Source organism: Myotis daubentonii, chromosome 9 (assembly GCF_963259705.1).
Source record: "Myotis daubentonii chromosome 9, mMyoDau2.1, whole genome shotgun sequence".
Lineage (NCBI taxonomy): Eukaryota > Metazoa > Chordata > Mammalia > Chiroptera > Vespertilionidae > Myotis > Myotis daubentonii.
Window position 1 is genome coordinate 17,957,254 of NC_081848.1, and position 12,759 is coordinate 17,970,012.

The 12,759-nt window shown below is 45.5% G+C and overlaps 1 pseudogene; it reads left to right on the forward strand.

Moving 5' to 3' along the window:
• The first annotated feature begins 300 nt into the window (after positions 1-300).
• Positions 301-1,323, forward strand: LOC132241736 (small nuclear ribonucleoprotein-associated protein N-like; annotated as a pseudogene).
• The last annotated feature ends 11,436 nt before the right edge of the window (positions 1,324-12,759 follow it).

Here is a 12,759-nt window from a genome sequence, read left to right on the forward strand (position 1 = left end):
TTTGCAATAAGCTAAAGTGTGGCTTCACCGTTCAAGTGGTCAAATAAGGTCAGAAGAGACAAAGTACCCGAGAATGAGTCAACCCTAACGAGGTATAGTTCACCGCAACTATCCCATTTGGGTGAAGCCAGGTTACGATGAGCATCACGGAGAGGAAAAGAAACCATGAAAGGGCAATTTGCTACTTTCTCAGGCTTGGGTGTGGGCGTAGAGAATGACTTTGGTGTGGTGATGGTCTTGGGGAGCAACAAATGCGAAGGCTTCAGATCATTTTAGCCCCACCAGCTAAGTCATGGTGTCATGCCCAGCACCGCCAGCTTGACCACCAGCTGTACCCAAGGCGATCTCGGTGGCAGCAGACCTGTGGTGGACTTCCAGGCGGAACGGAAGCAGGTGTTCTCAGCCAGGACACCCAGAGGTGGTGAAAGTTGTGTTGGGACATCCGGGAAGCTGATTCCAACTGAAGAACCAGGCTGTTTGGAACTTCTGCCCCAGGTTGCATGGTTTGTAGCAGAACCCATGTCATACCTTTGTCACAAAATTCATGCACTGGGGGGAGGAGGAGACGTCCCTCAGCCCGGCCTGCACCCTCTTGCAGTCCGGGAGCCCTTGGGGGATGTCCTGGGGAGCAGGCCTAAGCTGGCAGTTGGACATCCCTCTCACAGTGGCCTTCCCTTAGTTCTTAAGGTTCCTGAAACTTTACTGTGAGCATCAGGTTTGGTGGAACAGCAATTGTGACTGTGGGAAAGAGCAGCAAGCTGCTGCAGCACATCGACTATAGAACGAGATGCACCCTGCAAGACAGCGCCCATAAGGCTCTTGACAAGCATGTGAACTTGATCCTCTGTGACTGGGGTGAGTTCAGGAAGATCAAGCCAAAGAATGCGAAGCAGCCGGAGTGTGAAGGAAAGTGGGGTTAGAGTCTGGTGCTGCTGCCTGGGGGAGAACGTGGTGTCCATGACTGTGGAGGGACCGCCCCCCAGAGACACTGGCCTTGCGTTTGTACCACTTGCAGGAGCTGCAGGAGGCCCTGGTCAGCAGGTCCTGTCCGAGGGCTAGGGGACCATCCCAGCAGGTAATGGCTCCACAGGGAATAGACCCTATAGCAGTTGCGGCCACTGTCAGTGTTGCAGGAGCCCCCACACCTGTAGGCTGAGTAACCCCACCTCCAGGCACTATTGCTCCTCTACCCATTGGGCTTCCCCTGCTCGAGAGATGCCAACAAGCATGCCCCCCTCCATAAATGAGACCCCCCTCCACCAGGAATTAGAGGTCCACCCAGGAATGCTCCCACCAAGACTCCAGGATACTACCGATCCGTAGTCACTTTTTCCTGCAGTGCATCTTGTGAAACTATGTAGCGTGTTTGTGAGCTTTTGTCCCCGCTTTGCTACATTAACATTCACTAATAAACAGATCAATTAAGCTGTAAAAAGAAAAATAGAGAAACTGCATCCCTTCATTCAAAATTAATGGTTAATATCTAAAGAACTTTCTGGAAAAAAATTAATATTAATAACCTGAAAACACCGCTGAGTTTGCTTTCCCAGTTAAAAGTGTGCATTGTGATTAGTGTGTGATGGCACTACATAGAAATCAGTCCTGGAACCCTTTCTCCCCCATTTCACCTTTTACTTCTTTAATCAAAATTAGGGGTTGGGAGAGGACTCTGAATGTGAAATGACACATGCTAGACTTTAAAAATTCATTGCTCCAAGGCGCCGAAACCAGTTTGGCTCAGTGGATAGAGCGTCGGCCTGCGGACTGAAAGGTCCCAGGTTTGATTCCGGTCAGGGGCATGTACCTGGGTTGCGGGCACATCCCCAGTAGGAGATGTGCAGGAGGCAGCTGATCGATGTTTCTCTCTCATCGATGTTTCTAACTCTCTATCTCTCTCCCTTCCTCTCTGTAAAAAATCAATAAAATATATTTTTAAAAAAATTCATTGCTCCAAGGAAACGGGAACACCTATTTTAAGAAATAAAAGAATCAAAACTATGAAATGAGAAATTATAAAGGCTGTTATTACATACAAATATATGACAACAGGGGGAAAAATCCTGAGGGAAACAAAGCCAACTGCAATGACAACATGAAAGATAATATTAACAGAAACTTCCCTTTAATTCAATCCCCAAGAAGAAAGAAAAAGGGAATTCATTGAATGCGGGTGTATAAGTAAATGTGTTTTGAGTGATTGCTTTTCCCATTAGTAATGTAATAATCATACTTAACGTCAGAAATCTTGTTTTAAAACAGCAACAAGGTAAATGAGACATGATAAACTCCGGGAACTTCTCACTTGATCAGAGCAAAAAAAGAAAAACAGATGACTTTTTTTAAAAAAGTGAAAAAAGGCAGGTCCTGAGGCCCCAGAAGAAGCCAGCACCTGCCAGGGGAGAACCCGGCAGGGCACAGTAAGCTCAGACCTAGAGGCAGGAGGCAAGGAGGACATGCCAACAGCTTCGTTTTGCTCCCCGGGGCCTCCAGTTTCGCAGGAATGCACGTTTTCAGCAGAGCCAAGAGTCTATTCTTGATACTAGAGTCACTAGGAAAAGGTAAATAGAAACAGGAAAAGTCATGAAGTTAACATTGAAAGCATTGGCAGAGTCAACACCTGACAGTGTTTACCCCTGGCTCCACAAGATACAGCCTGGGCACTTAAGGGACATGCCTGTCTTATTCTGCCTTAGGTCTTGCCACTCTACTCACCCTTTAGGCTGTGGGAACACTGGGTTGGCATGTTCTTGCACAAACCAGGCCATCTCATACTGCTCCATTTCCTAAAGTGCTACTTTTCTTTCTTTTGCCCAGTTCATGGCTGCCCATCCTGTCACGCTCAGGAAGCCTGCCCTGACCTCTGCAATAACCTCCTAACAATGACATCCTATATCCGCCCTCGACCCCTGTTGATAATTGCTCTCTTGCGTGATTGTCCCAAAGGACAGCGCTGAGTCATGTTTACTAGGGCATCACTGGTGCCAGGCATGTGGCCATGTGGTAAGTGAGTGAGTAACCGGGATATTTGTAAACTTTAATCAGCTGTTCTTTCAACTTTCACTGGCAAAAACGTCCTAAGCAATGTTTAGAGACTGCGGGGCTAACCAGGGGGAGAAAAAAAGGAAATCCACAGTGCGCCCTATGTTCTCGAAGAGAATGCTTTTTAATTGCGGAGCGGTTGGGTGGGAGTAGGGGAGATACATTTAGGATATGTTTAAAAGATTGAGAAGGAGAAAAGTATGAAAGAAGGAAAACAGAGAGTTCTCTTATAACCACTCATTAAGCTGTATACATTTGCTTAGTAGTTCTAAGCATGTTTGAAGGGATTCAAATCAAAAAGGAGTGCTGTTAAGAGGCTTTGCAGATAAATTGTAGCTTAAGATGATAATAATTACCACGTACAATGTTATAATTCTATGTTCTATACATGTACATAATATGTAATGCCATATAATATGTAATACATATAATGGTATATGATAATAATAAACATTATCCAGCACTTTCTCCCTTCCAGGGAGACATGGCCAGGAAGAAGTTTCACTGAAAATACAGACTGTATTTGGAAGGATAGCGTCCAGTGGAGCAGTATGGCCACCAAGCACACAAGACGGTAGATGCCTATGGCACTAGCTAGAGCCTTAGGGGACACAGTCAAGCAAGGTTTCCGGGAGACCACTGGATAGATCTTAAAAGAAAAATCTTGGTTCAAGATAAAAATTTAGGTTTCATCCGCATATATGTGGATCTTGAACAACAGTAATTGATGAGGTTACCCAAAGAGAAGACATAGAAGATGAGAATACATAGAAGAGAATATGTACTTAAATAAGATGATTAAAGATGTACCCTGAAGGGCACCAACATTTAAAGCCCTGGATAAGGAGAAACAAGGAGACTGAGGAGCACAGGGAAATGGGTAATGGGGAGCAATATGGCATGAACTAGGCATGATAATGGTAGAGCTCTCTATAAAATGTAGTCATCATTTTCTTGTTTTTATTGTCTGACTTGATAATTTCTTTTTTTTTTAATTAAATCTTTATTGTTCATATTATTACATTTGTTCCTTTTTTTCCCCCCCCCATAACTCCCCTCCTCCCAGTTCCCGCCCTACCCTCCGCCCTCACTCCCCACCCACCGTCCTCATCCATAGGTGCACGATTTTTGTCCAGTCTCTTCCCACATCTCCCACACCCCTTTCCCCCCCAAGAATAGTCAGTCCATTCCCTTTCTATGTCCCTGATTCTATTATAATCAACAGTTCATTCTGTTCATCAGATTATTTATTCACTTGATTCTTAGATTCACTTGTTGATAGATGCATATTTGTTGTTCATAATTTGTATCTTTACTTTTTTCTTCCTCTTCCCCTTCTTAAAGGATACCTTTCAGCATTTCATATAATCCTGGTTTGGTGGTGATGAACTCCTTTAGCTTTTCCTTATCTGTGAAGCTCTTTATCTGACCTTCAATTCTGAATGATAGCTTTGCTGGATAAAGTAATCTTGGTTGTAGGTTCTTGGTATTCATCACTTTGAATATTTCTTGCCACTCCCTTCTGGCCTGCAAAGTTTCTGTTGAGAAATCAGCTGACAGTCGTATGGGTATTCCCTTGTAGGTAACTGAGTTTCTTTCTCTTGCTGTTTTTAAGATTCTCTCTTTATCTTTTGCTCTTGGCATTTTAATTATGATGTGTCTTGGTGTGGTCCTCTTTGGATTCCTTTTGTTTGGGGTTCTCCGCGCTTCTTGGACCTGTAAGTCCATTTCTTTCACCAGGTGGGGGAAGTTTTCTGTCATTATTTCTTCAAATAGGTTTTCAATATCTTGCTCTCTCTCATCTTCTGGCACCCCTATAATTCTGATGTTGGTACGCTTGAAGCTGTCCCAGAGGCTCCTTACACTATCCTCGCATTTTTGGATTCTTTTTTCATTTTGCTTTTCCGGTTGGATGTTTTTTGCTTCCTCGCATTTCAAATCATTGACTTGATTCTTGTGCTCCTCTGGTCTGCTGTCGGGCGTCTGTATAATATTCGTTATTTCAGTCCGTGTGTGCTTAATTTCTAGTTGGTTCTCCAATATAAGATCGAGGGTCTTATTAGTTTTCGTGTAGATCTCATTAAGTTTATCGGCAGCTTCTAAACAGTTCTTGAGAGACCTTAAAAGTGTGGTTCTGAACTCTATTTCTTCCATTGACAATTTTGTCCTGTTTCTTTGTCTCCGCATTTTGTTATGCTTCCTTGGTGCACCCCCTAGTGGTCTTTGTTCGCAGTCTTATAGATAAATCTTGATTGCTGTAGCTAATTCCAGGGAGGGTTTGACCTCCAGGCCAAGTGGCTATGAGATTCAGCTGTGTCAGCAGTGAGAGAACTTCTGTCCTCTAGGGAGGTGCTAATCTAGCCTTTGCCTGAGGCTATCCGGCAAATGCCTCTGTGCAGGGCTTGGGCGGGGCGGGTCGCACAGGATCAACAGGGTGGGCCGGAGAGAGCAGTTATGGCAGCTCTCAGTCCTGTCCCAAGGGGCTCTGCCTCTCTGAGTCTCAGCACCCGCTGCAAAGCTGGGAGAGAAAGCTGCACTCGCTCTGACCGAAGCCAGACAGTCCCGCTTCTCCCGCCTGAGTCTGGGTCCCTAAAGACTCGCCCGGATCTGGAGCTCAGAGTCTGCGACTCCCTCCCGATTGAAAACAACAACCGCGCCCTCCGCCGCCAGCCCGCTCCGCGCACTCCGCACCTCAGAATTTGACTTCAGCACTGCGCCTCCTCTGAGTGTCCGTATGCGTTTCTCTTTCCTCCTAGTTGTAGGACTTCCACTCAGCCAGCGCCCCTGTGGTTCTGGGTGATGTCCCTTCCGTTTTTTGGTTTCACTTTTGAAGTAGTTGTTCAAAGCAGCAAACTCCGGCGTTAACCTATGCCGCCATCTTGGTTCTCCCTGACTTGATAATTTCTTTTGAGAAACTAATAAACTCAGAAAACAAATGAAGTCGTTATTTAATTTTCCCAACTTGGAATGACTTCTTCCAAATACATTTAAAATTAGATACCGCTCTGACCTTAGTCATTTTCATTGGGAATTTTAGAGGGCATCCATATAATTCTCCTTCCCCAGTCAGGGCTAGACCAAGGCTAAATGAATATTGAGCCTGAAAAGTTGGCACCCTTTCAAATTTATAATCTTTCAATATTTCAGTTCAATGTTTGAAGGAGATCAGAAAAAAAACATGCTTTCTATGAATAATGATCACCTCTTTCATGGATCCTAGTAAAGTGAGATTCATTACAGCACTAATGAATCACAAAATTTTAACTTACAGTATTTGGACTCATCTTTTATTTGTTTTTCCCTTATATAATTAAGCAAAGCTAGAGATAATTTGCATAACTATGGCTCTACAGATTGTTTATAATACTTTTTTTTCCTGGCTTGAGTGTTGTCAAAATATTTCTATTTTTCTAGAGTGTTTTATTCTTCCCCTTGGTTGATACAACAATTTCATTTACAACTAACTTACACACTCTTTCACTAGCTCCTCAGAGCACCATTGGGAAGGAGGTCCTTTTGTGTGAGTGTGAGTCCAATTTTCCAGCATAGTGAAAGGGTCCTGAATTATTTAGATGATCACTTTTTAAATGCTTATGTTTTTAAGTATTTAATTTTGAAGCAGTTTTAAGCTTACAGAAAAATTGCAAGACTAGTAAAAAGAACTCTTACCTAGAAACCTCATTCAGGTTTTGCCACTCTGCCAATAATGTCCTTGAGAGATCCCATGTGGCACCTGGCTGTCATGCCCCTCTAGTTTTCTTCGACCTGGATCAGCTCATCAATCTTTCCTTCACTTTCATGACCTTAACATTTTTTTAAATTATAGGTGGTTATTTTATAGAATGTCTCTCAATTTGGGTTTATCTGGTGTAGCCTCATAAATAGGCTCAAGTTATGTCTTTTTTTCGCCAGAATATTATAGAAACTTTGTTCTTTTCTTTGCACCCTATTAAGCAGCATATGATGCTTATGTATTCCACTAGAGGCCTGGTGTACGAAATTCGTGCACTGGGCAGGGGGGGAGGTCCCTCAGCCCGGCCTGTGCCCTCTCGCAGTCCGGGAGCCCTCAAGGGATGTCCTGGGGAGGAGGCCTAAGCTGGCAGTTGGAAATCCCTCTTGCAGTCCAGGACCCCTCGCTCCTTACCTCCTGTCTGCTCGCTGCTCCTTAGCACTGCTACAGAGGCAGGAAAGGCTCCTGCCACCACTGCTGCACTCGCCAGCCATGAGCCTGGCTTCCTACATTGAGCATCTGCCCCCTGGCTGTCAGTGTGCATCATAGCGACTGGTCGTTCTGGTTGTTTAGGCTTTTATTATATAGCCTAGAAGCCCAATGCACAAAATTCGTTCAAGAGTAGGTCTTTCTTTGCAGCCGTGGTGGCTGCCTGAATCCTTCCTTCACAGCTGCGACTACAGCCCCAGCTTTGTCTGGAAGGTCATCCAGAAGGACGTCTGGTCTAATTAGCATTTATGCTTTTATTATTATAAACTGGAAGCCCAGCACGCACACCCGCCATGCTCACAGCCCCGGCCACCTGTGCCGGTCTTTGGTCATTATGGAGTTAGGGCCACTGGGTTTTTATAATATAGACTAGAGGCCCGGTGCACAAAAATTTGTGCACTGGGGGTGAGGGGGGAGTCCCTCAGCCCGGCCTGTGCCCTCTCGCAGTCTGGGACCCCTCGGGAGATAACGACCTGCTGGCTTAGGCCTGCTCCCGGGTGGCAGAGGGCAGGCCCAATCCCTAGGTGCAGCCCCTGGTCGGGCTCAGAGCAGGGCTGATTGGGGAGTTGGGGTGCCACCCCCTGTCATGCACAGAGCAGGGTGGATCAGGAGGTTGCGATGCCACCCTCAGTCACGCTCAGGGTAGGGCCGATTGGGAGGTTGGGGCGCCAGCCCCTGTCACACTCAAGGCAAGGTCGATGGGGAGGTTGCGGCGCCACCCCGTCATGCACAGAGCAGGGCCAATCACGGGGTTGGGGCGCTGCCCCCTGTCACTCACAGAGCAGGGCCCATCAGGGTGGTTGGGGCTCCATACCCTGTCACGCACAGAGCAGGGCGGATCAGGGGGTTGGGGCGTCGCACCCTGTCACACTCAAGGCAGGGCCGATGGGGAGGTTATGGCTCTACCCTGTCACACACAGAGCAGGGCCCATGGGGGGGAGGGGGTTGGGGTGCCACACCCTGTCACACACAGAGCCGCAGGGCGATCAGGGGGTTGGGGAGCTCCCCCCTATCAGGCACAGAGCAGGGCTGATCAGGGGGTTGGGGCGCCTTCCCCTGTCACGAACAGAGCAGGGCAGATAGGGAGGTTGTGGCCCCTCCCCGTCACACACAGAGCCGCAGGGCGTTCAGGGGGTTTGGGCGCTGCCCCCTGTCATGCTGATCCCGGTGCCGGGAGGCCTTGTGGCTCCGCTGATCCCGGTGCTGGGAGGCGTATTACCCTTTTACTATATACGATAGAGGCCTGGTGCACAGGTGGGGGCCAGCTGGTTTGCCCTGAAGGGTGTTCTGGATCAGGGTGGGGGTCCCCACTGGGGTGCCTGGCCAGCCTGGGTGAGAGGATGATGGCTGTTTGCAGCTGGTCACACCCCCTTCAGGGTGGAGGTCCCCACTGGGGTGCCTGGCCAGTCTGGGTGAGGGGCTGAGGGCTGTTTTCAGGCTGGCGGGTGACTGAGGCTCCCAACCACTCCTTTTTTTCTTTTTTCTTTTTTTTTATTCTGGGCCAGCTTTAGCTCTGAGGCTCAGCTGCTGAAAGCAGGTATCTGGTTTGTTTGGGTTCTATAATCGAAACACTGTTTCAACTCTAGCTCTGAGATCCCAGCTGGCTGAAAGCAGGTTTCTGGGGTTTTGTTTAGCTTCTATATTTGTAACAATGTTTCAAACTGCACACTCAGAGGTCGGCAGCGGCAGGCGGGGAACGTTGGAGTCCTCCGTCACTGGAGCAAGCAAGCCTCATGTTCGCTTCAAGCTGCCTGGCTGACAGCCGCCATCTTGGCTGGCAGTTAATTTGCATATCGCCCTGATTGGCCAATGGGAAGGGTAGCGGAGGTACGGCCAATTACCATGTTTCTCTTTTATTAGATAGGATTATACATGGTGGTAATGTTTTTCTTTGGTAATAATACATATTTTGTAACTATATAAAAATCCCTTCTTCACCACACTTGCACCCATTAGTTTTAGTATCCCTTGATGTTTCTTGCCTGGATTAGTTATCACAAAAATAGTTTCCAAATGGTTAGTTTCTAAATTCATCATTCTTTTTCCATTTATTTATCAGTTGGCTCTCTACTTGGAAAGGAGAGCTTTCTCTTATCCCCATTGTTTATTTATTTGTTCATTTATATCAGTATAGACTCATGGTTCCCCTTTTACTTGGTGGACTACCACTCATTACTATCATTACGCATTTTGATGCTCAAAGTGTCCCAGACTAGGCTGGAGGAGGCTCCAAGAGCTGGCTTGTGTCTGTTTGACATGCCTTCATCATTATTGGAGCACTCCCTTACTACCTGGCACCACAAAGTATTCTAGGTTCATCTTTTAATTTCCCTCCCCCAGCTCTACAAATTGCCATATCCATGGACCCTGGTTCCTTTTAGTGGTGGTGGTTTTGGAAACCAAACTGTGGGTGCAAGATATGCCTGTGGGGTCCCTGGTTGCCAGCCCCTTTCACCCCATCAACAGACACAGATAGGAGTTATATACATATACAAGCACACACGCACATTTGGCTCAGTATTTATTTCTATGAATGTGAGTTTACACCAATACCCTCATTCCCATTCTCTCAGGTGTCTTTGGAGCTTTCCTCCTGTCCAAATCTTCCCCTCTCTTTCCTGACAGTGAGAAACCTGGCCCTTGTCATCTATGTAGCCAGCCTCTTGATCCTGCCAGGCCACTGCCTCTTACTGCCCCATGTACCCATGTCCTGACCCCTGCGAGGGGCTGCCTTCCCCAGGTTACCATCCCCATTTGGCCTTGCAGAAGGGCTTTTTGAGAAGGAAGGTAAGAACAGAGGAGGAGGGAGAAGAGGAAGGAAGAAAGAGAGAAAATTCTAGAGGAAAAAATGGAAACTTCAAAAGAAACTGCTGGGCAAACTTCCCGAAATTGCTGATTCATACACTGGAATATGTCTATAATTTCGTGAATTGCCTCACTAAAACGATTAGGCAAGTGGAATGTGATCTAATGAGACCTTTGACACCCCACCCTCACACAGGCAGCTGTAAACACATATACTGCCCAACCTCAAAAGCCCACATTGGTGATCATTGCATTATAGGCTTGAGATTTTACAAGAATAAACAAAATGCTAACTATATTGACACTATACTTGTCTTTCAAAGTTCATGATCCAAGATAAACATAGTTGTTAGCCTTCTGGCCCGCACTTCCTACACCCCACCCCTCGGTGACCCCTCGCCTCCATCCTCCCCTCCAATCTATGCCGCACGCTCCTTTCAGAGCTGTCTTTGTGTAAATGCAAACCCAATCATGTCATTCCTGGGGAAGAAACCCTCCGGTGGTTTCCCATCACAAACCGTTAATGTGTGGATGCCTTAGCTTGGCACACAAGGCTCCCATGACGTTGCCTAGTCCACTCCTCTCTGGGCCCTTTAAATAAACTCAGCAAGCCCTCGGTAGCCCTTGTTGCTACTGTGGCTGTTTCAGACTTGTTCCGTGCCTTCTGCCTTCCTTGTGCTGCCAGCGTATTCCAGCTCTGTGCCCTGGAACCTCACCAGTCCTGCTCCCTGGATCTACAGCTTGGGTTAGAACTTGCTTCTCTCCTGGCTTTCACCATTGGCCATGCTCACCCAGCGAATGATTCCTGGCCTCCGCCTTCCTGTTTCAGTCATCGGAACTGTGGTGAGAGGTGTCCTCCATCAGGCAGTTCTCTGCCCACTTTTTCTGCCCCATCTCCTGGTGCTGCCACCAAATCACCTGTGCAGAAAAATACCTTCCGTTTCCTAAGAATAGATGCACTTTGACATGTTCCTACCCATAATCTCGGTTTAGAATTTCTCCCTCCTCATTTCCTTTCACCATCTCACCCATCTCAACTCTTACTCCTTCTCACCTCACCATCTTGCTGGTGAACTCTAACTCCTTCAGCAATCAACACTCACCTACATCCCAGCCTATGGAAATCCCACCCTCCTTCCACTCTCATTCTCAATAGTCCAGGCAGAAATGGGTTTTCTCTCTTCTGCCCTCATTTGGACCTTTAAATACCTTTATTATTCCACTAATTATCCTGTAGGATATTTTTAGTTTACATTCAAGACTCTCACTGGAGACTCTAAGACCCGGGAAGGCAAGAACACGTTTTTATGTACCTTTTGTAGCTAGAACACTAAGCCTAGTACCAGCATAAGAATAAATGCAAGAGATTTAGACTGAGTAAATAGATGAAGCCTGGGGAAACAAATGAATGAGTAAAATAGGCCACCGAGTCCATTATACAGATCTTTTGTTTTCTCAAATACAAACTAAACTTAAAGGATATATTGGCATAGACTTTCAAAATTTCACTTACTGTTTTTAAAATGTATGTTAGCATTAAAGGAAATTTTACAAGAATGGTTAGGTATAAGGTTTTATCACCTTGACACTATCGTTTTCGGTTCTCTGGGTTTCCTTCCAACTTTCTTGCCTACATGTACAAACTTTTCTTCAAAAGACATAGAACCAAACTTGCCCAAATTTGTATTTGGGGGGGTGTGGGGGGGGGTAAAATTGTTCTTTTAATATTTTATGCATTGTTATTTCATTTCTCATGACTAAATTATGTAACATGGAGTTGCCATAACTTAGGTAACCACTTCCCTATTTTTAGACATTTAGGTTGTTTCCAAGTTTTTTGCTGTTATAACTAAGCATAAAATAACATCTTGGTTTTTTTCTTTTAAGTTATTTTTAGAAATCATTCTTCTTAAATTCTTAGGAATGTGGCCCAAAAAGTAATTCCTTGTATGTATTGTAGAATTGCTTTTTAGAAGGTTTCTACCAATTTGCAGTGTAAAGGCACATTTTTGTCACAAAGAGTCAGTCCTTTTTTATCAAAGGTCTTACTCTAAATTCTCTATCTTATTGCAGTAGTAAATTTTGAGCCCCTGGAGTATAAAATCAGTGTCTCAGATCTTTGTACTCCCAGGGTCGAGAACACAGACTTTGAACTCTAACAGATTTGGATTTAACTCGTGGAGCCACCACTTAATCTCTGTGTGTATGTGAACAAATCTTTACCTTCCCTTAGCCCAAGCTTCTTCACTTAAGAACAGAGATCTCTTAAAAGTTGTATGAAAAAATGTACATACGGTCCTTGGCTGAGTGGCTGGTATAAGATGAGGGTTTAATAAAAGTTTGACACCTAAGGGTAATGCTACACACCTTTGATTCATTATATGGGTTGATTTAATATGTATCCCTCTGAAGACAATCTTGTTTCCCTTATTCCTAGCTTTAATCATTCAATCCCTCACTCATTCAAGCATTCACATATTCAACAACACTTTATTGAATTCTTTGTTTGTGCCAGACACTGTCCTGTGTCCTCGGGAGACTGCCGTGAACAGAATAAACAGCGTCCTTATCCTTATGGAGCTTAGTGGAGAAAGACAGACAGCAGGCACATAAATAATCTACAGTATGTCAATGTGTACATTTCATGATATAATGTTGTATTTTTCCCCACAACTGTTATTTTAATCAGTGGTCCA